A 24,678-nucleotide genomic window follows, 5' to 3' on the forward strand; every position below is an offset into this window, starting at 1 on the left:
CCCCTTGTACAAAAAAAAAAAAAAAGATAGTGTATCTTGCTACACATACAAATTAATCACACTAACTTCAGCAATATTTAGCACAAAGAATAGAAGAGAAGAGAATCCAACTAAACATCAGATACTATGTGGAAATGATTCAGGGGGCCCTTGGGTCCCATTCCTGCACATCCATTCCTACAGCAAAAAGAGAGAGAATGAGCACAAAAACTGTGGATACCATCCTGCTGAGGGTTCTCAAATTAGAGTGCTCTGTGGCAAGAGAAGGCTGTGCCCTAAAAAAGCCCACACATAAGAGCAAAAAAGAAATCCATCCCAAAAGATTCATAAAACCAAACACAGGACAAGAACTATAAAAAAACAGAAGCTAACACAACACCTAAGTTCATAATTCTCCAGAAAATGACTCTAAAGATATTTGAGTGGATGAGATATCAGAATAACAATTAAGAAGAATGATTATTAAAATAGTCATAGAATTTCCAGAAAACACACACTCACACACACACACACACAAGCAAAAAAAAAAAAACAGAAGGAATTAAGGAAGTCAGTGAAGGGTAGAAGGAGAAGTTTAATAAGGACTTAGCGATATTGAAAAAGAACCAAACAGAAATCTTAGAAATGAAAAAAAAAATAAGTCAAATACAATCTTCAGTTGAAAGCCTTTCTAGTAGAGTAGACCATGCTGAAGACAGAATCTCAGAGATTAAGGGAAAAGGAGCAAGCCTTGTACTTTCAGACAGTATTACAGAGAATAAGTAATGTGACCAGAATATATAAACTCTGGGACAACATCAAATTTAAGAATCCTTGGAACTGAAGAGGGTTATGAGAGGCAGGCTAATGGTGTGGATAATCTCCTCAGGGAAATAATAGAAAATTTTCCAAACCTTGAAAATGAGAAAGACATCCAATACAGGAGGCATGGAGAACCCCAAACAACACCAAGAAGGAACCTCTACAGAACACATTATAATTAAAATGCTTAACATACAGAGCAAGGATAAAATGGTAAAAACCGCTGGGAAAAATCACATTTAAAGTCAAGTCAATCAGAATTACATCTGATTTCTTAGCTCAAACACTAAAATCCAGGAAGACTTTGAATGATGTGCTCCAAGCTCTGAAAGAAAATAACTGTCAGCCAAGATGGCTATATACAGCAAAGCTCTCCTTCTGAATCTAAGTGGGAATAAAAATGTTCCACGGTAAGAAGAAACAAAAAGAATTCATGAGTACTCAGATGATACTATAGAAGATGCTTAAACCAATAATTCATGCAGAAGAAATAAAAACCAACTCCAGAATTCACAAATGGATAAGTCTCATTTGAAGAGTTGCCAAGCAAATGAGAAACAGGAAAAAGTAAACATTATAAATAAATCAAAATGGTAGGAGTTAACAGACATCTCTCTGTATAACATCAAATGTAAATGGTCTCACCTCACCAATTAAAAAACATAGGCTCACAGAATGGATTAAAACACAAGACTCAACTACATGTTGTTGTAAGAGAATTACCATACAGACAAAGACAGCCACGGGCTGAAAGTGAAAGGATGGAAAAGGATATACCATGTCAATGGAGCCCCCACAAAAAAAGCATAAGTTTATATTCTCACACACAAAACCCAGACCTCAAGCCAAAATTAATCAGAAGAGATAAAGGTCACTTCAAAGTGGTAAAGAGATCAATTCAAAAAGAAAAAATAACTATAATAAATATTTAGAACCCATAAAATGGTGCCCCTAATTATACAAAATAGTCACTACACACATGACTCAAGCCCCAGTACAGTAACTGGTTGATTTCAACACACCTCTGTCACCAGTAGATATGTCATCTAAACCTAACTTTGTAAAGACTCATTGAACCATATATATATATATATATATATATATATATATATATATATATATAAAATAAAATGGACTTAACAGACTTCTAGAGAATATTCCACCCAACAATAGTAGAATACACTTTCTTCTCAGCTGCTTATGCATCTTTCCCACAAATAGACCATATATTAGACCACAAAACAATCCACACCAAATAAAAAAATTAATATAATTCCTTATATCTATTTGATTATATTGGAATAAAATTAGAAATAAACACCAAAAAAAACACCTTTGGAATCTATAAAAACATGTGGAGATTAACTGATACACTTTTGAATGATTAATGAGTACTAGGAAAAAGTTAAAAATTCTTAGAGATAAAGAACAATAGTGATACAACATACCAGAACCTCAGCAACACTATAAGCTCAGTATTAAGAGACAAATTTATAATGATAGTGCCTATATTAGAAAATCAGAAAGATCCCACATAAACAATTAAAGGATGCATCTCAAGACCCTTGAAAAACAAGAACAAGCCAATTCCAAAACCAGTAGAAGGGAACAAATAATTAAGATCAGAGGTGAAATTGTTGAAATAGAGAATACAACAACAATAAAAAGGATCAATAACAAGAAGAGTTGGCTCTTTGAAAAGATATACAAGATTGATAATCCCCTAGCCAAACAATCAAAACAAAAAAAGGAAAGATTCAAATTAGTCAAACTATAAATGAAAAAGGAGAAATCATTACACATAACACAGAAATCCAGAGGCTTATTAGGAACAGTTTCGAAAACTTATACTTCAATACACTGAAAAACCTAGGAAAAAATTGATAGGTTTTGACTGAGGGTGGGGTGGGCTGCGGCAGGGAGAGGGGTGGATAATGCTGGAGATTGAATACAGGGCCTTGTGCATAGGAAAGAGGCACTCTACAGCTGAACTATGTCCCCAGCCCAAATTGGGTATATTTCTAGACACATATGACTAGCCAAAATAACATCAAGAAGACATAGAATACGTACATAGACCAATAACTAGCAATAACATAGAAGCATTAGTAAAAAGTCATCCCTTTATGGTTTAGATAAGAAAGTGTTCCCAAAACCTTATGTGTAAGAAAATTCAAGGATTTTCAGAGGTGAAGTGATTAGATAAGAGAAGCATGACTAAGAAGTGGATTAATTCAGAAGAAACTGCAGCCAGACAGGGTGTAGATGGAAGGTACAGGTTACTGGAGATGTATCCTTTGGTCTTATATTTTATCCCTGGTTCATGAAAAAATCTCTCTGTCTCTCTCCCCTGCGCCTTGCTGATTGCTATGTGCTGAGCTATTTTTCTCCTCCATTTCACCATGATGTTCTGCCTGACCTAGGGCCCAGAACAATGGAGTGGACCATTGATGGACTGAGATCTGTAAAATCATGAGTAACAAATAAACATTTCATCTTCTAAAATTGTTCTTGTCACAACTTTTGGTCACACTAACAAAAATGCTAACTAAAACTCCACCCAACAGAGAAAACCCCAGGAACACAATACTTCTCAGCTGAATTCTACCAGAATGTTAAAAGAGAATGCATGCCAAGATCCTCAAATTATTCCAAAAATAGAGTGGGAATGAACACTTCAAATTCATTCCATGCGTCAGTATCACCATCAGACCAAAATCAGTCTCACTATAGATCAATATCTCTGATGAACTTAGATGCAAAAATTATTTTAAAAATATTAGCAAATTATATTCACCAACATAATAAGATGATTGTACATCACAACAAAGATGGATTTATTGAGATGATGCAAAGATGGATTAATATTCACAAATTAATACATGTAATATACCCCACAAGTAGAACTAAGGACAAAAATCACAGATTAATCTCAATAGATGCAAAGAAAGCCTTCAACAAAACTTGACACCCATTCATGATAAAGAAAATGAGGAAAGTAGGCAAAAAAGGAATTTACTTGAATATCATAAAGGCTCCATACAACAAATCCAAAGCCAACATCACAGTGAATGGGAGAAAACTGAAAGCATTTCCATGAAAATCTAGAACAAGTAAAGGATGTCTACACTCATCACTCTGATTCAATATACTATTAGAAATTCTAGAAAGAGCAAATAGGCAAGAGAAGAAAATCAAAGGTATTAAAATAGGAAAAGAAGAAGTCAAATTATCAATGATAATTTGTTTCAAATGAAACAATCCTATACTTAGAAAATCCAAAAAGCTCCACCACAAGACTGATAGAACCAATAAAAAAATCCAGCAAAGTAGCAGGTTACAAAATCAACATATAAAAACCAAAAGCTTTTCTATACACCAATAATGGAACTCCTGAGGAAAAAAATCAGAAAAAACAATCCCACTCATTATAGCCTCAAAAAGTAAAATACCTAGGAATAAATCAAACCAAGAAGGTAAAATTTGACCTCTACAACGTAAACTATAGAAAGATGAAGAAAGAAATTGAAGAAGACACAGGAACATGGAGAGATATCCCATGTTCACAAGTAGGCAGAATTAATATTGCTAAAATGGTCATAAAATCAAAAGCAAGAAACAGATTAAATCCAATCCCCATCAAAATACCAATGACAGTTTTTCACAGAACTAGAGGCAGTTGAAAGAATAAAAGACCCAGAATATCCAAAGCAATTCTAAGCCTATAAAGCAATGCTGGGCATCACAACACCTGACTTCAAATAATGCTACAGAGCAATAGTAATGAAAACTGAATAGAAGACACAGAGACAAACCCACACAGATATAGCCATCTGATCCTTGACAAAGGTACTAAAAGATACATTGGAGAAAAACAGCCTTTTAAACAAGTGATGCTATGCAGGGACCTGACTCACTGACCTGCACAGGAGCTCAGGCCCCAGGTAGGTCGGAGTCCATCCTGTCACCAACAGACACCCACCAGAGTCAGGCTCTGCCAAGACCCACCTCACTGACCTGCATGGGAGCCAGGGCCCAGGGTAAGCTTGGGTCTGCCCCCACCCCATGACCACCTGATAGCTCAGGTCTAACCCACTTCCATCCTGAGACACTGCAGCCATCCCCATAGCCTTCCCATGTAGTAGCCTCTACCTTGGGACAACAGACAGGGAGTAGGAGCAGCTGCATCTTGGAGCAGTCATCCCAAAGCCAGTATAAGACCCACCTTTTCAGCCCCATCTCTGAAAGACATTGCATCCATCTTGGGGCACCTCCACTGCTATCTTGAGTTACCACCTGCTATTTCCACCACCTATAGTTGCTGAGATATGTAAAATCATGAGTAACAAATAAACATTTCATCTTCTAAAATTGTTCTTGTCACAACTTTTGGTCACACTAACAAAAATGCTGACTAAAACTCCACCCAACAGAGAAAACCCCAGGAAAACAATGCTTCTCAGCTGAATTCTACCAGAATGTTAAAGGAGAATGCATGCCAAGATCCTCAAATTATTCCAAAAATAGAGTGGGAATTCTGGAATACTGGCAGAGTCTGGAAGCCCAGCACCAAGGTAAGATACAGATAATTTACACAGATAAGATTATAGGGTAGTGTGCGAGACCAAACTAGCACATAACCATGTATGTCTCCTCCTCTGACTGGTGCAGCATCACGGGTCACTCTGTATTCTGGTTGTCTAGGTAACCCAGAACCTTAGAGTGGAGCGACTGTGTTTTCATGCATGGGTGCATGGGCATGCCTTCCCACATCCCTAGGGATCCAATTATTTCATCTTGTAACCCTGCCCCCCTTGACCTTCATTGGATGGAAATTTCTAGAATTTAGAGCCCCCCTAATAAAACATGCTCACTTTCTCTTGCCAGCCTCTCATGTGATTCCTTACTCTCCAAGTTGGGGAGCTTGAGGCTGAGGGCAGAGGAGCCGTCCCCGAGTTTGAATTAAAGGTAAATTGTGTGTCTGTGTTTTATTCTGATGCCTTGGGTATTTTCCTCAAGTGACCTTTAGTTAGCTGTCTGTGTGGGTCGTAGACAGCAGGGTAGACACTGTAGTATCTCAGATCCACACTGCAAGTAAGGAAATCACATAGATAACATGAAAAAACAAGGGAGGAAAGTGCCCCAAACAAACCAGGAAACTACAAAAACAGAACCCATGGACAGTACAGTAGATGATATGTCAGAGAAGGAGTTCAGAATGTTCATGATTAAAATAATCTGTGAATTAAAGAATGACCTAAATGAGCAAATGTAGGCAAAAATTGATCAATCCAACAAAAATATAAGAGACCAAATACAGGCAATCAATGATGACACCAATAAACAGATAAAGGAGCAGATACAGGCATCCATTGATCACACCAACAAACAAATATGGGAGCAAATAGGTAACAAAAGATTACTTCAAGAAAAAGATAGATATTCTTAAAAAAACAATCAGAAATCCTTGAAATAAAGAAAAAAATAAACCAAATAAAAAACTCAATAGAAAGCATCACCAACAGACTAGATTACTTGCAAGACAGAACGTCAGAGTAGAAAGACAAAGTATACAATCTGGAAAGTAAAGTTGACCACACAGTGAAGATGGTAAGGAACCATTAGCAGAACATCCAAGAATTATGGATTGCATCAAAACACCAAATATAAGAGTTATTGGGATAGAGGAAGGCACAGAGTTTCAAACCAAAGGAATGCACAATCTCTTCAATGAAATAATATCAGAAAATTTTGCAAACATGAAGAATGAACTAGAAAATCAAATACAAGAGGCTTACAGGACACCAAATATACAAAATTACAACAGATCTACACCAAGGCACATTATAATGAAAATGCTAGCATACAGAATAAGGATAGAATCCTAAAGGCCTCAAGAGAGAGGCAACGGATCACATATAGGAGGAGATCAATTCATATCTCAGCAGATTTTTCAACCCAGGCTCTCAAAGCCAGGAGATCCTGGAAAAACATATACCAAGCAAGCTCTGAAAGAAAATGTATGCAAACCAAGAATCTTATATGATATATTTCTCTCTTATGTGGAAGCTACAGAGGAAAACCAAAAGAAAGGGATGGAAGGTCTTATGAAAATAGAAGAGAGATAAGTAGAGTGGAGGAGCTATCAGGGGGAGGGAGGAAGAGATGGAAAGGGGAAACACTGGGGAATGATAGTAGACAATTACATGAATATGTAACAACACATTCCACCCTTATGTACACCTATCATGTACCAATGAAAATATAGAAAACAAAAAATGGACAAAGCACCAGACACTATGGTACATGCCTGTAATCCCGCTACTTAAGAGGCTGAGGCAGGAGCATTCCCTGAATCAAAGAGTTTTAGGCCAGCCTGAGAAACATAGCAGAACCAACTCCAAAACAAAAAAAACAATATGCTGTGGCAAACACACAAAGTATTCTCATCAGTCTTAGCAACAACAAAAAGAAATTAGGGCTGAGGATGGAGCTCAGGGACATAGAGATTGCCTAGCAGACACAGACCCTAAGATGAATCCTCAGTGTATGTAGTTTAAAAAGGGGGGACCCTAAAAACCAGAAATTGTTTCATTTGTTACAATATAGATAAAACTGGAGGGCATTAGTGAGAATAAAACAGACACATAAATGATCTCACTTTATGTAGAAACTGGGGCAGGCAGGAGGAGTGCTGGTTAGGACAGACAGAGAGTAGGTAAAAGAGGGGAGACACTGGTCAAAAGGTACAAAGTTTCAAGAGGGAATGACTCCTGTGTCATTCTTTGGCACAGCAAGATAATTACATTAAATAATAATATAGTGTATGTTGCAAAATAGCTAAATGAGGATTTTAAATGATCTGATCACAAGGAAATGGTAAATATTTGAGCTGATCAGTATGCTAATATGCTAATGATTTAATCATTATAAAATGTACATGTATCAAAACATCACACTGTATCCCACAATTATATACAACTATGTGTTATCAAAAAGAAATAAAACACTTGACAAACATCTTTTTAAAAAAAAACTGGAAAAAATACTGGGAAGGGGCAGTAGTGCTGTCTACAGCAGCATTGGGTACAGCTCCTTGTAGGCAATGACTCAGGGAAGGAGGAAGGACCTGCAGTGAGGAGGGAGGTGAGACAGGGGCAGACCTCCCAAAAATAGATCAGAGAACTTCAAGCAGGAGGGGAGAGCAGGGAGGCGGAGGGCAACAGGAAAGACAGGGTGGGGTGGGAGACAGCAGCTGAGGAGGTTGGAGAGAGCTGGTGAGAACACTGGAATCATATTAGAGTAGGGGGCTGGAGGAGAGGAGATCCTCCCTTGCCCGGGCAGCAGGAGGCCATGGGACTTTGAGGGTGGAGAAGAGAGAAGTCACAGGAAGAATCTCTTGGCCCAGAAGTCCTCAGCTTCTAACCTCCCTCAGTCTGCATGGAGTGGCCACAGTGCCCTCAGCGTTAGAAAGGCAGTGGGGGGCTGGGATGCCCCTATCAGAGCTGGCAGGAAGAAAGGAAGACCCCTAACTCCAGATACTGAGCACTCCAGTGAGAACATGCTGCTGACTCCGGGAAGAGGACAGGTGGGGGAGAGGGGCTGGAAACTGTCTCCATCACTGATTATTGGTGGTCCCATGAAAGGCAGACCTCCAGGGGTTCCTGAATATCTCTCTAAGTGCAAACCAGAAGGCAGACTTGGGCTCCAGGTGTCCTAAAAACCAGAATGTTCAAAAAGAGCAAGGCTCAGAGGGGAGGGAGGGAAGCAAAGTACAGCACAAATCCAGATGCTGGAGGTGGTGGAGGTATACACCCTGAAAAGAGGCCTTGAAGTTTTGTGGCCAACCCACTGGGTCCAGCCCCACAACCTGCTGTACACCTACAGACCCAGCCAGGAGGGGAAGAGGCTCCCAGGAAGCTGCCCACCCACCTGGATTCACCAGACCTTTCTGGCTCTGAAGACTCACAATGAGCACACTCACCAGAGGAGGCACCCAGAGATGCACAAATTGTGGAGCCAGCCAGCAGGAGCAAGACATGGTTCAGACCCATAGCGTGTTTGCCTCCCTCCTAGATCTTACTGAATGAAGCCTCATTACATTTTGCTCAATAAACACACACCCAAGGACTTCGGTCAGATGTCTGACTCAGATTCAAGCCGATGTGGAGAGTGAGAGCTGATGGGAGGCGGGAGGGAAGCAGGTAGGGCTGCAAAGTCTGGAAGGAACCCTTGGGTACAGGCATGACTGCCAAGTCTACTCATCTAGCACAGAGAAACAGCCTGTCCTCTCTGGGCAGGTGTGTAGCTGAAGGCCAGGCCACATTGGAGGTGACAATAAGCCTCAGCCTTGCCAATATAGAGCCAGGTTCTCCAGCCCAAGAAGGATCCAAAGATAATTCACAGATATGTACAGGGAAAGCTCAAAGCACTGGGAATAGTGATGAGAAAAAGATTTCAAACTAAGCTCATTGTTGTTGGTGTTTTTGTTTTTGTTGTTGTTGTTGTTGCTGTTACTTTGTACTTCTCATTGTTATGTTTACTGGATCTCTTGTTCTTATTAAATAAGCATCATTTTGTGAGATTAAAATTCTAAAATATTTTTTAAAATCTGTTCAAGATTCTGTTCACTCCAAATACACCACAGGATTATTTGGTCAGCTTTTAGTATAATGTTTCTTTTTTTTTTTTAAGAGAGAGGGGAGAGAGAGAGAGAGAGAGAGAGAGAGAATTTTTAATATTTATTTTTTAGTTTTCGGCGGACACAACGTCTTTGTTTGTATGTGGTGCTGAAGATCGAACCTGGGCCACATGCATGCCAGGCGAGCGCGCTACCGCTTGAGCCACAGCTCCAGCCCCAGTATAATGTTTCAATAGAAATAAACTTAAATACTCTGTCCTTCATAGTAATAAAATCCTAATCTTTAAGCTTGAATCTAAAACATAAATATTTTTATTGCAGGAAACTCTTGATTTTACAAAATTTCAAATTTCTCTAGTAAAAATTTGAATTACAAATATTTTTAAAGAAATAACTCTTTAAATGTTTTCATATTTCAGTGTATACATAGAGATAGTACTGTTAGATAATTTGTATTACTCATTATCTGAACAATAGTTATGGGATTATCTGTGATATTGTGAGCACAATAAAATTCACAACTTGAAAAAAAAAAAGAAAAGACCAATAAGGAACAGAGAGGAAGGAGATACACTTAAATTCCCAAAAGCACAGGACAAAATCTAAACTATTCCAAAGACACTGGGAAATATTCACTGGGCTGTACCAGCCTCAATGTCCAGAAAAGTGTCTGTGATTTAGGATTCCCAGGGTAGGTTAGACATGCAAGTAAGGACAGATAGGTGAATGCTGTAGGGTCAGATTCTGAGCAAGTACCATGGCTCAACCTCAGAAGCACTCCCACATCACGATGAACCTAGTCGAATCTCGGCCCACAGAGAAGCATGGGTCTTCCCAAGCTCATGCAGCACCCTACCTCATATAAATGGCTCTACCTTGTTCCTTTTATGGCACACTTCCAGAAGAATCAAGTCTTGTTACTATCCCAGCACTGCCCTCTATCAAGTACAGTCTTGCTGGCAATGTCACCAATAACAAGATTACAAGAACTCTGCAGATTTCAACCACCTCTGTTCTCAGAAGCACCTTCTGCCCTAAAGTTGCTCAGGTCCTTAGATGTTTCAGTCATTCTAATCTGCTCCTTTTCCTGCTACTGACTCCAAGATCCAACCAGGTCTCCTTTTCCTCTGGCCACATCCTGTAACTGCCCTAGCTCTCCCAGGGCAACTCATGAGCCCCATCAGGCTGCTCCCCATGGACCATTCCAACAGCAACTAGACTTCCTTGGGGCATCTGCAACTCTGGGCTCATTTGACCCTCAAATCAGACAGGTCTATAAGCCCACTCTATACCTTTTCCACCACTACAGACCTCTCCCCACTCATTTCCCTACTTCTCCTAAGTGCATCATCATCCTTGATCTCTTCTAATTGACCCTTTTCTTTGCCTCTCTGGCTTCTCCAATCAGCTCCTGTAACCCTTTTACAGCTTCACAGTCACTATCTTGGTCCAGACTTTCATCTACCTTCATCCTAGAATACTGCAAAGGCATCTTCTTAAATACTGTGCCTGTCCCCAGACAATCCAGAGCTGCTGCATCTGCTGATTTTAGCACAGGATGCCTCTACTCTCCCATCAAAGCCCACAGATGCCACAACTGGCTCTCTAGCATCCCCTCTCCCCCCATTTCCCTGGTGACATCTCTCCTAGGCTGAGGTTAGAGCAGGCTCCTGTAGTCTCCTCAACCTCCTCACCCTATCTCAACAGGATGCTATTGCTAAGCAATCTCCCTGGGGACTGCTCTTGCCTCTGCCTTCCAACCATCAGACCTGTCTACATCCTCAAAATAATCCCATGAAGATAGTGGTGATGGCGGCACAACCTTGTAATTACACTAAAAAACACTGAATTATGCACTTTAAATCTGTAAATGAATTATATCTCAGCAATAATAGTAATAACGATGCTTACCCGAAAGCTCCTTCTACTGGAAGTTGCCATATCCAACACAAATCTCTTATTCTTTGGAACATGGAGTCAGTTGTTCCCATCTCGGCTGCTTAGAAGAACCACTTGGAGAGTTTTTAATATCCTTGTGCCCAGGCCACATCCAAAACATATTCAATAGGTAAAGCTAGGTGGCAACTAAGCTTCAGTGTCTTTTAAAGTTCCCTAGGTGCTGCAATATGTAGATTAGTTTCAGAACGGGGGTTCTGGCCCATGTTGGTACTAAATATGCCTTGCCTTGAATAGTTCTTACCATCCATGACATCTCCCAGTGGATTGTAAACCATCTCTGCATCAGAATTGTTCATTTCATCTTTGTTGCCCCAGAAAATGCCTTTATTAAAAAAAAAATGAACTCTATCTATCCTTACCACCTATTCCCTAAGGCTTCATCTATACTTTTTTTACTGATGAGGTTGTGGGAAAAAAGATTTATTCCATATCAGTGGGACAGTAAATTAGTACAACCACTATGGAAATCAGTATGCACGCTCCTCAAAAGTTCAGGGTTGGAACCAACATATGATGCAGCTATGCCACTCCTCACGGTTTATCAAAAAGAATTAAAGGCAGCATACTATAGTGACACATGCATATCACTGTTTATTACAGCCCAATTCACAATAGACCAACTTAAATACATGGCAACAGATGAATGGATAAAGAAAATGTGGTATATATACACAATGGGATTTTATTCAGCCACAAAGAAGAACAAAATTATGCCATTTGCAGGGAAATAAATGAAACTTGAGAACTTTAAGTGAAAAGGCCAAACTCAGGAACTCAAGGGTTGAACACTTTTTTTTTTTCATATGTGGATTCTGGGGTGGGGGGCAGAAAAGCAATGAAAACAGAAGGGAGACAAGTAAAAGAAAGGGACCAGTGGGAGGGTGGAGGTGAGAGAATTACTAGGGAATGAAACTGACCATTTTATGTTGTGCTCATGTATGAATACGTAATAAGGAATCCCACCCATTGTTTAATAAAAAAATAAATTTTTAAATGAATTTTGAAATAAACAGATAATAAAGATTGCACTGAGGAAAATGTAAATCAAAACTGTACACACACACACACACACACACACACACACACGTATAAATGCATAATACTAAAGCCTAATTTCATTTTGAAAAGGGTCACAGGGATTAGTGCTCTCCAGACATGTTGCCCCTATTTCATTGTGTAATAGTGGTCCAATTTCCCCTCAGTAGTCAAAATCCATCACCTCAGCCAGCACAGTAACTTTGTTGATTAGCTTTGGTTTGGCTTCACTTTCTGTTCAATGTGTCTTATGGCTACAGAATTCCTACCTCTGGATGTTAGAACTCAAGCCAGCAAAACACGAAGTTACTGACACAGGAAGAAAAAATTTTGCCAGTGAGTCCCTAGAGGTAAGAGAGCATAGGGCCACTTCTAGTTCCAATTTGATTCCTGGACTGGCAAAAACAGCACCATACATTGAACAAGATTCAAAGTATATTCAGCCTCTTGGAGAACCTTGCCCTTGCCTTGCAAGGTAGTGCCACCTTGTTAGCACTATAACTATGTCATCAAAAAGCCCTTTCACCACTCTACCAAGACACCTGCTTCAGGATGGTGGGGAGCATGGCAAGTCCTGTGATTTTCATGAGCACCACCCCATTGCCTCACTTCTTTGGATGTGAAATAACTTCCTTGATCAGAAGCAATGCCGTGTGAAACATCACAATGAGGCCAAAGGTATTCTGTAAACCACAGATAAAATTTTGGCAAAATCATTGCCTTTAGGGAAAGTAAACCCACAGAGAGTAATTGTCTATACTAACAAGAAGAAAACACTGCTCCTTCAAGGATGGAAGTGTCCAATATCATTTCCTCGAGATAGCTGCTGATCACCAAGGGAAATGGTGCCATCTTGGGGAATCAGAGTTGTCCCTGCTGCTTGCGAATTGACCACAGCCAATTTGACCTTGACAAGCAAAAGTCTTTGTTGCTGTGCTCATGCAAAACCTCCAGCCATGGTACCATGACAACATATAACAGCAGCCCATTGGGCAATAGGAGGAGTGGCTGGGAGAGAAGCTGTCTGGATTCTACAAAATGATTCACCCCATCCACTTCACTATTAAAATCTCCCTATGTTGAATTCACCCTTTTTTTTTCAATGTTCCTTGTCCCTCCCTAAATTACTATAATGTTTTTTGCAAGACTTCGACATCCTGCCAATTCATTGGTCACATGAATTGACATATAATTGCACATTTGGCCTTTTTTCACTAAAAGAAAAGTTTAAATCCAGGCCTACTGCTTCAAGTTCTGCCTACTTTTTCTTCTAATAGGCACAGAGTCTCTTGTTTAATTCCTAGATTCTTGATCCACATTGAGTTGAGTTTTGTGCATGGTGTGAGACACAGGTTTAATTTCATTTTGTTGCATATGGATTTCCAGTTGTCCCAGCACCCATTTGTTGAGGAAGCTATCTTTTCTCCAATGTATGTTTTTGGTGCCTACATAAGTATATAGATGGCATCGCTACATAAGTACTGTAGTTATGTGGGTTAGTCTCTGTGTCCTCTATTCTGTACCATTTTTCTACAAGTCTATTTTAGTGCCAATACCATGCTTTTGTTACTATTTCTCTGTAGTATACTTTAAGGTCTGGTACAGTGATGCCACCTACTTCACTCTTCTTGCTAAGGATTGCTTTAGCTATTCTGGGTCTCTATTTTTCCAGATGAATTTCATGACTTCTTTTTCTATTTCTTCTCAGCAAAAGAAACAATCAATGAGGTGAATAGAGAGCCTACATTTTGGGAACAAATTTTTACCATATGCACATCAGACGGAGCACAATCTCTAGGATATATAAAGAGCTCAAAAATCTTAACACACACACAAAAAAAACCACAAATAACCCAATCAATAAATGGGCCAAGGAACTGAACAGACACTTCTCAGAAGACAATATACAATCAATCAACAAGTATATGAAAAAATGTTCAACATCTATAGCAATTAGAGAAATGCAAATCAAAACTACTCAAAGATTTCATCTCACTCTAGTCAGAATGGCAGCTATTAAGAATACAAACAACAATAAGTGTTGGCAAGAATGTGGAGGAAAAAGCACACTCATACATTGCTGGTGGGACTGCAAATTGGTGCAGCCAATGTGGAAAAGCAGTATGGAGATTCCTTAGAAAACTGGGAATGGGACTACCATTTAACCCAGCTATCCCTCTCCTTGGTCTGTACCCAAAGGACTTAAAAAGAGAATACTATAGGAACACAGCCACAACAATGTTTATAGCAGCACAATTCACAAGAGCTAAACTATGGAACCAACATACTATTCAGCATTAAAAGAGAATAAGATCAGTCTGAGATTGTGGCTCAGTGGTAGAGCACTCATCTAGCACATGCAAGCCCTGGGTTTGATCCTCAGCACCACATAAAAATAAATAAAATAAAGATATTGTGTCCAACTATAACTAAAATATATAAATATTAAAAAAGAATAATATCATGGCATTTTCAGGTAAATGGAATGAGTTGGATAATATAATGCTAAGTAAAGTTAACCAATGCCTATAAACCAAATGCTGAATGTTTTCTCTGATATAATGGTGCTGATTCATAATGGGTTTGATGGGGGCACATGGGAGGATTAGATGAATTCTAGATAGTATAAAGGAGAGAGAGAGTAAGGGAGGGGGCATGGGGGTAGGAAAGACAGTGTGCTTTTTTTTAAGTACATGTCTTAGGGTACATGTATGTACCCTAAGACATGTACTTAGGGAACATGTATGTGTCTTCATACATGCACCCTAAGTACATGTATGAAGACACAAATGGTGTAACTCTACTTTTTGTGTACAACCAGAGATATGAAAAATTGTGCTGTATATGTGTACTATGAATTGTAATTCATTCATGTCTTTGGCTGTGAAATAGCGGGGCCACCCCTGAAAACACACATGATACAGTCTGGGTTCCAGAGCCTCTGGACTTCTTCCCTCTCGCCACCCTGGTCACTGACCTACCCACTTAGGAACTCCTGCTGGGATGCCCAGCTCACCACAGGGCACAGGTCCAGTGCTATCTATCTCATGGTGTTGCACATGGCAGGTAAACCTCTGCTCCTGTCCTTGGGGAATCCTGGAAGACTCTCAGGTCTGGTATGTCTCATTCCCATAGGGAAAGGCAACCTCAGACTCAGTCCTGACTCAGTGGTTCCCCATCCTAAAGTCAGGTCAGAGGTATATTCCAGGGATAGAAGTCAAAAGCCCAACATGTCACATTGATGGTATCCTCCAATCCCTCACCATAGGTCACAATCACTGTTGGGGACACTGAAGAAGAAACAGCAGAACCAGTCAGCCATGTGATCAAGCCCTTCTCCCCTCTAAGGGAGGTAGAGGGAACAGGGATGGTTCTCTTTACTCCTCTCTCTGGCAAAAGTCCTCATTGACACCAGATCTGCTATAAATCTGTTCTCAGCCTAGAGCCTCAGTCTTCTGACTGGCAGGAGGATGGGCCTCAGGATTGTGGCCTCACATTCTCACTTCCACATGTTGAGGAGAGGGTGTTACAGGGACTTGGGAGTTCTGTATGATAAGCAGGTTGGCAGGCAGGTGGTCAGAAGAGGCCTCAACTTCTGCTTAACCCCACTTGCCTGAGGCTCGGGGTACTTCCTGGTTGTGACCCAGACAGTTCATAGATTGCCAAACCCTCCTGTCTTTATGCAATGGTTTAACAGGATGGGGAAATCAGAATACATTGCCCTCAAAGAGAACACATATGTCCCATAGTACTGAGAAGATCCCTGGATCAAGGCTCCAGGAAAATTTAAGGATGGCCTAACCATGTCTCACTGAAGCCTGCCAAGAAGTTCAGATATCTCCAGAGTCATCCATGAACCGTTCCCTGCACATGGGCCCAGTAAGCCTTGTTTTGACTGTCATGTGATTTCCAGTACTTCTTGACTTTGTAGCCAAACTCTGAGGCAAGAAAGGGTGCACCGTCCAGCTGCAAGTTTCCAGTGAAAGGAGAGGAAGGGCTCCCCATCATAGTGAAAATTCTAGAAGCCCCTGGTGCAGTTGTTCTCTTGCATCTCACAACCCGTGTCTCCCGGAGGGAATGAGACCCTGCCCCCACCCAGCAGTCACTTCTCTATCCCCTGGCCCCTCTGCCACCCTACCTTCCAAGTAGAAACTCCAGCCCACAGAGGACCCCAACATGGCTCTCTCTCTTCAATGTCCCTTGTGCTGAGCTTCATGGACCCCATGCTTGCCCTTCCCAGACAAATGCAGTAATCCTGGTTACTCTCTGCCCCCAGGCTTCCTGCAGAAAGCTTCATATCACCCACACTCACCTCCTTTTTGCTCCTGCGGGGTGTTGATATCAGCCAGGGCCATTCTGAGGTTCTTCCTACTCCCTTCCCAGTCTTCGGTCCCTGTGTCCCAGGTCTCAGCTCCCAGGACTCTCTCTGCCCACAGTGCCAGAGGCTCTGCCCTGCCCCTCCCACTATCATAGTGCAGGAAAGGCTGATCATCCAAATGACCCTCATTGAAGAACATTGGGTGCACTAAGTGGTCTAGACACCTTACTTTTAAGTTATAATAGAAACTGTGTTCCCCTGCACATACACAAAAATGAATTCAGTCCTGGAGATAATGCTCAGTGGTAGAGTGCTTGCCTTGCATGTGCAAGAGCTGGGCTCAATCCCAGAACCATAAAAAGAAAGGAACAAACAAGGATCCCTACAACTAAAAAATGACAAAATGTTCAACCCATCTAAAGCTAGGCAAAGGATCTCTACAGACAATTCCCAGAAGAGATGTATAAATGGCCAATAAGAACAGGAAAAGATAATCAACATTAGTAGTCATTAGGGAAACACAAATCAAAAGCACAATGAGATACTGCTTTGCACCATCAGGATGGCTACTGTTTTAAAAAAGCATGCAAAGGCTGGATTGTAGCTCAGTGGTGGAGTGTTTTTCTATCACATGTGAGGCACTGGGTTTGATCCTCAATGCTACATAAAAATAATAAATAAAATACAAGGATTTTTTTTAAAAGCTTGCAATAATAAGTTTGCAATCATGCAGAGAATCATCCTCTGAGAAAACTAGACATCAACATATAGATGAATGAAAATGAACCCTCATCTCACCTCTCAAATAAGAATTAACTCAAAGTGGATTAAAGATATAAATGGAAGAACTGAAGCTGAGTGTGGCTGGGACACCTGCAATCCTGGTTACTCCTGAGCTTGAGGCAGAAGCATCACTAGAGCCCATAAGACAAAGACCAGCCTGGGTATAATGGAAAAACCCTTACCAAAATTTTCAGACTTGGAACTATGAAACTACTAGAAAACAACACAGGGCAAATGCTCCCTTACTTTGGCTCAGGCATAGTTTTCATGAATATGATCCCACAAACAAAGGCAATTAAACCAACAGTAGACCATTGGGATAACATGAACTTACAATACATCTGCCTGGCAAAGAAAACAATTAATAGACTTAGGAGACAACCTGCACATTGGGAGAAAACATTTGCAAATCGGACGTCAGATAGTGGGTTAGTAATGATGGCTTAATACACAAAATATACAAATATAACCTCCTCATTAACATAGGCAACGATCTTGAATAGACATTTCTCAAAATAAGACATAAATGGTCAACAGATTTGTGATTTAATACAAATGGAATTAAAAACACAGGAGATATTGTGCCATAACTAGTTGACTGGTCATGGTCAAAACATAAAAAATAAGAATACTGGTAAGGATGTGGAGAAATGGGAACACTGTTAGTACTACAATTTAGTACACTGTTTTGGAAAATAGTATGGAGGTTCCTCTCAAAACTAAAAATAGAATTCCTATATGATCCAGGAATCCCACTACCTCATACAAAAAAACAGAAATCAGGATGCTGAAAAGAGACCTGCATTGCATGTCCAGAAGATATAGAAACAACCTAAGTGGCCGCCAATAGATGAATGGATTTAAAACCTGTCTTAAGCCACCTGATGCACACATAAAATCCCAGGTACTTGGAAAGCTGACACAAGTGAATATCTTGAGCCAAGGAGTCAGAGGCCAACCTGGGGAGAATAGCAGACCTATCTTTCAAGAAGAAACCAAACTATAACCATTATGGGATATGCACACAAAAGAATATCAGACTTTATAGGAAATTAAGGATGGAAATGTAGTTCAGGAATAGAGGGCTTGCCTAGCAGCCACAAGGCTCCAGATTCTACCACCAGAATGTCCTTCCACTAAATAAATAAAATCTTAAAAACAGGAAATTGTGTCATTTGTGACAATATGGATGAAACTAGAAGATCCTAGAGAAATGAAACAGACATAGAGAGACAAATAAGTGGACAGAGAAAGGGGAGACATTGGTAAAGGATCCAAAGTTTCATTTAGATAAGAGGAAGAGTCTGGTGTTCTATAGCATAGCAAGATGGTTCCACTTAATGCTGTAGTGTGTATTACAAAATAACTAGAAGAAAAGATTTTAAATGTTCTGACCAAAAGGAAATGATACATATTTGAGGTGATGGATATGCTAATCACCCTGAATTGCATCCATCAAATTTCATCCCATAAATAGATACAACAATTTGTCAACAGAACAAATTTTTGGAGGAAAAAAATCTAACTAAATATCATTTTTAAAAAGTTGGGGCTCTCTAATTTGAGGTGGGAGACAGTGGCAGCAGGGGATAAAGCTGCTTGTAGGCAATGGCCCCTAAGAAGAGGAGGAAAGACCAGCAGTGGGGGAGGCAGGGGATCAAGTGTGCAGACATCCTAAAAATGGATCAGAGAAGTACACGCAGCAGGGGAGGGGGTGGGAAGACCAACGGGGCTGAGGGGAGTACTCCGAGGTACTCTGAGATGGCAGGGGAAGAGGCATGGAGAGATCTGTGGAAAACACAGGCATATTAGAAAATTAGAGATCATATTAGGGTGAGAGGAGTACAAGAGGGGAGGGGACCCACAGGGAGCAGGAGCCTAGGGGACAATATGGGTGGGAATGAGAAAAGTCACAGGAAGAAGCTCTTGGCCCAGATGTCTTCAGCTGCTCACCTCCCTCAGACTGAGTGTTTGGTGCAGCCATGGTCCCCACATAGACAGGAAGGGCCATGGGAGCTGGGGTGTCTCTACCAGCTCAGAGAGGGAAGAAAAACCTCTAACTCCAGGGAATGAGGACTCCAGTGGGCATGAAAATATGCCCATGACTCCTAGGAAAGGAAGGAGCTTCAGGAGCCCTAGTTTTTGCCAATACTCATGGGAAGTGGATCCATGACTGGTGGACCATGGAGGGTCATTGAATATCTTTCAAACGAGCAACCCAGGAGATACCTCCGGAACCCAGAAGCGACAGAAGGGTGGCGAAAAGGAAAAGCAAGGTGCAAGGCTGAGGCAAGGAAACACAAACCTGGGACACAGCACCTCAGGGTGGCCAGGTACTCTGACAGTGAAACTGCATGTGGTGGCAATGGTTAGATTCAGGTCCAGCACCCCTCCCCACGAAACCAGGCCATGCACCTTAACCCTGAGGGTTCCCGCAGACTCTCACTGAAACTGGGCTGCCTCCCCACCATAGCAGGGCGGTTTCCACACCACCAGACATGGCAACAGGCCCATGCACCCCCTGCAGCACCCAGCAGTGCACAAAGGGCAGCTGCGGCCAGGAGCAGCAGGACGCGCTACACAGCCAAATAGAGACCCAATTGGACATCCCCTTAGCTGCAAAAGGACTGAATTGCAAGTGGGTTAAAATGGTGCTGGAACTTAATTTCCTCCCACCCTCTCTCAACCAATCACCCAAGAAATACAGACTTCTTGAACTTAACAGTTCTTCAGTTGAGAGGGAGGAACTACACTTAGGGAGTTTTTCAGGTCTCCCCAAGTGTCACTGGCCTGACATCCTAATGGGCGGTCCTTAGCTCACTAGTTCCATCCACTCCAGGATCAGGAACTGTGTTCATTTCACCTTGTCTCCCCTAAAAATGCTTTAAAAAAAAGTGAATGGTAGCAATCCTTAACGACTAATCTGTAAGGCCCGAGCTTATGCGTTTTCTGTGAATGAAAATGTCATGCATCAACAAAGTTTTGACAAGTTCTTAGATTTGTTTTCATGTGTATTAAGTATTTTGACTATGATAATTTTTTTTTAACTACAGAAGGAATTGAAGTCCAGTCCCATTCTCAGAGTTCGTTTTCATTAGTGAATGTTACAAGCGTGGTGATGATGCTGAGTGGGAGAGGGAACACAGCTCTCCTGACAGCTGGTCCCAAGCCCTTTCAACCTTCTATGCACCTTCCAGGACTCACCAGGTGGGCCAGCTCCAGCAAACCATCTTATTTGACCTCCACACCAAAAAGCACTTACTACCTTCATAATTACATGCTAGGGTTGTTCCTGGAGCGTTTACATATGATTCAAGGAGAGAAGAAGCTCCAGAGGAGGCTCTGTAGGTCTTGGGCTCCAGATGTTGGACATAGGATCTAGACCTGGCTCACCCATCATGCCTCCCAGATTCTGAGCTGGGCAAGGCACTTCTACCCCACTCTGCCCCCTCCAGTCCCTTGCTCTCTGCCCAATGAACTACTGCATTTCTCTCCCCTCTCCTCTTTGCATCCCTGAACTCACAAGAATGGTGGTGATTTTCTCCTCACTGACCTTGAGATTTACTGCTGAGTCCAGAAAAGAAACAGAAATCGTCCAGTGCTGTGGTCTAAAACCAGGGCAGGATGCACAAGGGATTTCAAGTCTTTGCAGTGGAGTTTACAAAAAGTACCCACTCTATCTTGACTAAAATAAAGACTGTTGATTGATGTAAAGCAGATGCTTATGGGTGCCTGGTGGGGATTTGTGGTTCTCAGACTCCTGGGCAGTTACACCTGTGGGCTGTCAGAAGGCAGACCCCACAACAGCTGACTTTCAGCCATGTGAAGCAGGATCTAGAATCCAATCCACTTCAACCAGCACAGCCTGGATTTTGAGGTGATGGGGTGTGGCAATGCTTTTTCCATCATATCCCCCACTTCCACCCAGGAGCCAGCCTTGGGTTCAAGGATCAGAAATACTTCCTCTGCTTTGTGTCCCACCAGGAATGGAAGTGCCCGCCTCATGATGGTCCTCCAGCCTCAGGATGGTCCTAATTGAAACCTGCCAGGTCTGGAATAAAAAGCAACAACTACACTACATTGCAGCGAAGCCACCCAGTGCCTTACCACTTACACAAGCTGGTGAGGAGCCCTTTTGGGGTCCCCCTTTATACTGTCTGTACCAAGTGAACACAGTCAAGTGCCTTTGTCACCATGCTTCAAAACACAGAGGATGTAATGGAGAGTAGGGAAAAGCGGGTGGTGGGGAAATGTAGATGATGCTTTGAAGAAAGGAAAAAAGAAAGAAAAGGGAAAAAATAGGAAAAAACATGAATAAAGGAAGAAGAAGCAAGGACAGAGCAGGCAAGAGCAAGAGACTCAGAACTAAGAGGTCTGCAGGCTCTGCCCTCTCCTGCCTTCCCCTAGGATTGCCCTGTGCTGACCCCTTAAGATCCCAGAGCAGGATACAGACCCCACAACCCCCACTGCAGAGAGGTCTACAGGTTTCCTCCATTGATCATATTTAAAACTAAACTGGATCCAATATAAAACAAATGGAAGGAAGGAAGTACAACAATAGTCTGATTTTTTCCATGATTAAAAGTCCAAAGTATTTTTAAATATCATCTTTAAAGTGCATTTGGTAGCCCAGAGTGTATCTCAATGGTAGAGTACCTGCTTAGCATGTGCCAGGCTATGGAAACAACATCTGACAAAAACGAAATACTCACAAAGGTTATGTTTCAAACATGCAGACTGTCCCTATTGTTCAGACCAAGTATTTACAGAACTCTTTACTTCAAATTAAGTATCTGATGCCATCAAAATACAATGAGTGAATCAAATAAATGATTGAAAATACTGAACTATAATAATATATCTGTTTCTTTCTTGAAATAGCCAGACCTGGGAGCAGGTCTAATTAGTACCAGATATCACAGCAGGAATGAGTACAGAAAGAACCTTGAGCTCTCTGCAGTACTGCAATGAGCTGTGCAAACACCTGTGAACTTATGGTCAAGTAGGAGATATGGATGCTACTACATTGGTTTTCTCCTTCTGTTCCTACCTGAAGAAAAGGCTAATTTTCACAGACAAGGCAAACATGTATTTTATTATTTGTAACTTTCACTTTTACACTCTGCCTATATTGTCCATCTTTTGTTGACATTTTGCCAGAACTGGTTTTTCTCCCCCACCCCCATATTTAAATATAGGGCTATTTTTGTGATGGCAGCACCTTGTGAGTGTAAGCTGCAGACAGCCTGACCCTTTATCTTCATGTGTGACAGGATCTGTTTCATAAGAGCAAGGGTTTGCTGTATTGGTTATATTATTTGTACATAGCCAATATATACAAAGTTCAAAGAGGGATTGTCTTTCTTAAACCAGCTTCATTGAGCCTTGATTTATATACATAAAATGCATCTATTTGAAATGCACAGCTCCTTAAGTTTGGGCTTGTAGTGGCACCCCCTCCTCCACAGAAAATCTTAACTAAGCTTTTCCATCATAATTGATTTTAGGACTGTCAGCAAAAGAGTCTCTACAAAAGAGTTCAATGAAGGTAAAACTTCCTATTTTCCTGTTGCTCTATTACTTGGCCACTGGTCTGGAAAAAAATCAGCCCTCCAGGTGCTGAATGTACATTTACTAGTGTTTCATAAACATTTATCCAATAAAGTAGTTTGTAGAAGTAGGTTTGCAAATGCAAAATGTGATTTTAAAAAAAAATCCTTTAACAAGGCCTCTGGCCTTGAGCTGGAGCTTCACAGAGATATCTACATTTCTATGATAAGAGAAGTTACCAATTGGGCTCCATGGTAATAGCTGGCAGGAGGAGGAAAGAAAGGGGAGAAGAAGCTCTCCCCTTCTCAGGTGTTGTCCTTAAAAGTTAACTTGCCAGAACAATGAAAGAAAGAGCTGCTTTTATGTGAACTTCTGCAGACTGTGAACTTATGAACCCCTCCCCTTACATGCTGGGTATAAAGTTCTGAAACCACCTGAACTCTGGGTTGGGGGAATTGATTGATTACAGTGAAAGCTGTGCCCTCTGCACCAGGCTGCAGCCAAATAAAACTGTTTCCTTCTCTCTTGGGTGCCTTGCCTCATCTGTCCCTACAGTAGCCTCACACACACTGTCAGCACCAACATAAGGAAGATGTAGAACATACTAATCATCCCCCAAAGAAAAGCTGTGCAATAAAATTCTACATAGCCATCAAAAGGAGCAAAACCAATGTTAATGCATTGCTGTGAAAAGAGGTGCCCAACATAGTATTTGGCATTTTTTAAAAATTAGGATTATGACCCTCATCATTATACAAAATACATGTATGAAGATGTGAATTTGGTGTCATCATATCTTATATACAGAGATATGATAAATTGTGGTATAAAGGTGTATTAAAAGTTGTAATGCAAGAAATAATAATAATAATACTCATGTAAAAAAGAAATAAAAAAGGAATACACTCAAACACTAGTACATGCACACACACATGAACAAACACACACAAAGACACACACTGAAATATTATTCAGTCTTTATGAAGGAAATATTGCTATTAGCAACAACTTCGATGAACCTAGAGGACATTATACCAAGTGAAACAAGGCAGACACAGAAAGAAAAATACCACAAGATCTCACATGTGGAATTTTTTCCAAATGGATACTTACAAACTGGAAAGTTGAATGATGATTACCAGTAGGAAGGATGGAGACTGGAAGTTGTAAATCAAAGAGTACAGAGTTGCAGTTATATAGGATGAATAAGGCTAGAGATCTAAAGTACAATCTGACAACTATAGTTAATAATATTATATACTGGTAATTTTCCAACAGAGTAAATTTTAGGTGTTCTTACACACACACACACACACACACACACACACACACACACACACACAATGAAGTATATGAGATAATGAATATGTTAATTTGCTTGGCTATAACAATCACTATGTATGTGTATAATCTCTCCTGGAACAAGAACAACAACAACAAAATGCATTAACTCCCCAAATTAAGATATTAAATCCTTTAAAAAAAAAGTTAGGAAAATGCCAGATTTTAATGCCAAGGTATATAAATATATTTTTATAATGTATATCTTTAATAGTGGAAAAACCTGGAAGCTTCCTCCCTGCCCCCAAAT

Source organism: Urocitellus parryii, chromosome 8, assembly GCF_045843805.1.
Source record: "Urocitellus parryii isolate mUroPar1 chromosome 8, mUroPar1.hap1, whole genome shotgun sequence".
NCBI lineage: Eukaryota > Metazoa > Chordata > Mammalia > Rodentia > Sciuridae > Urocitellus > Urocitellus parryii.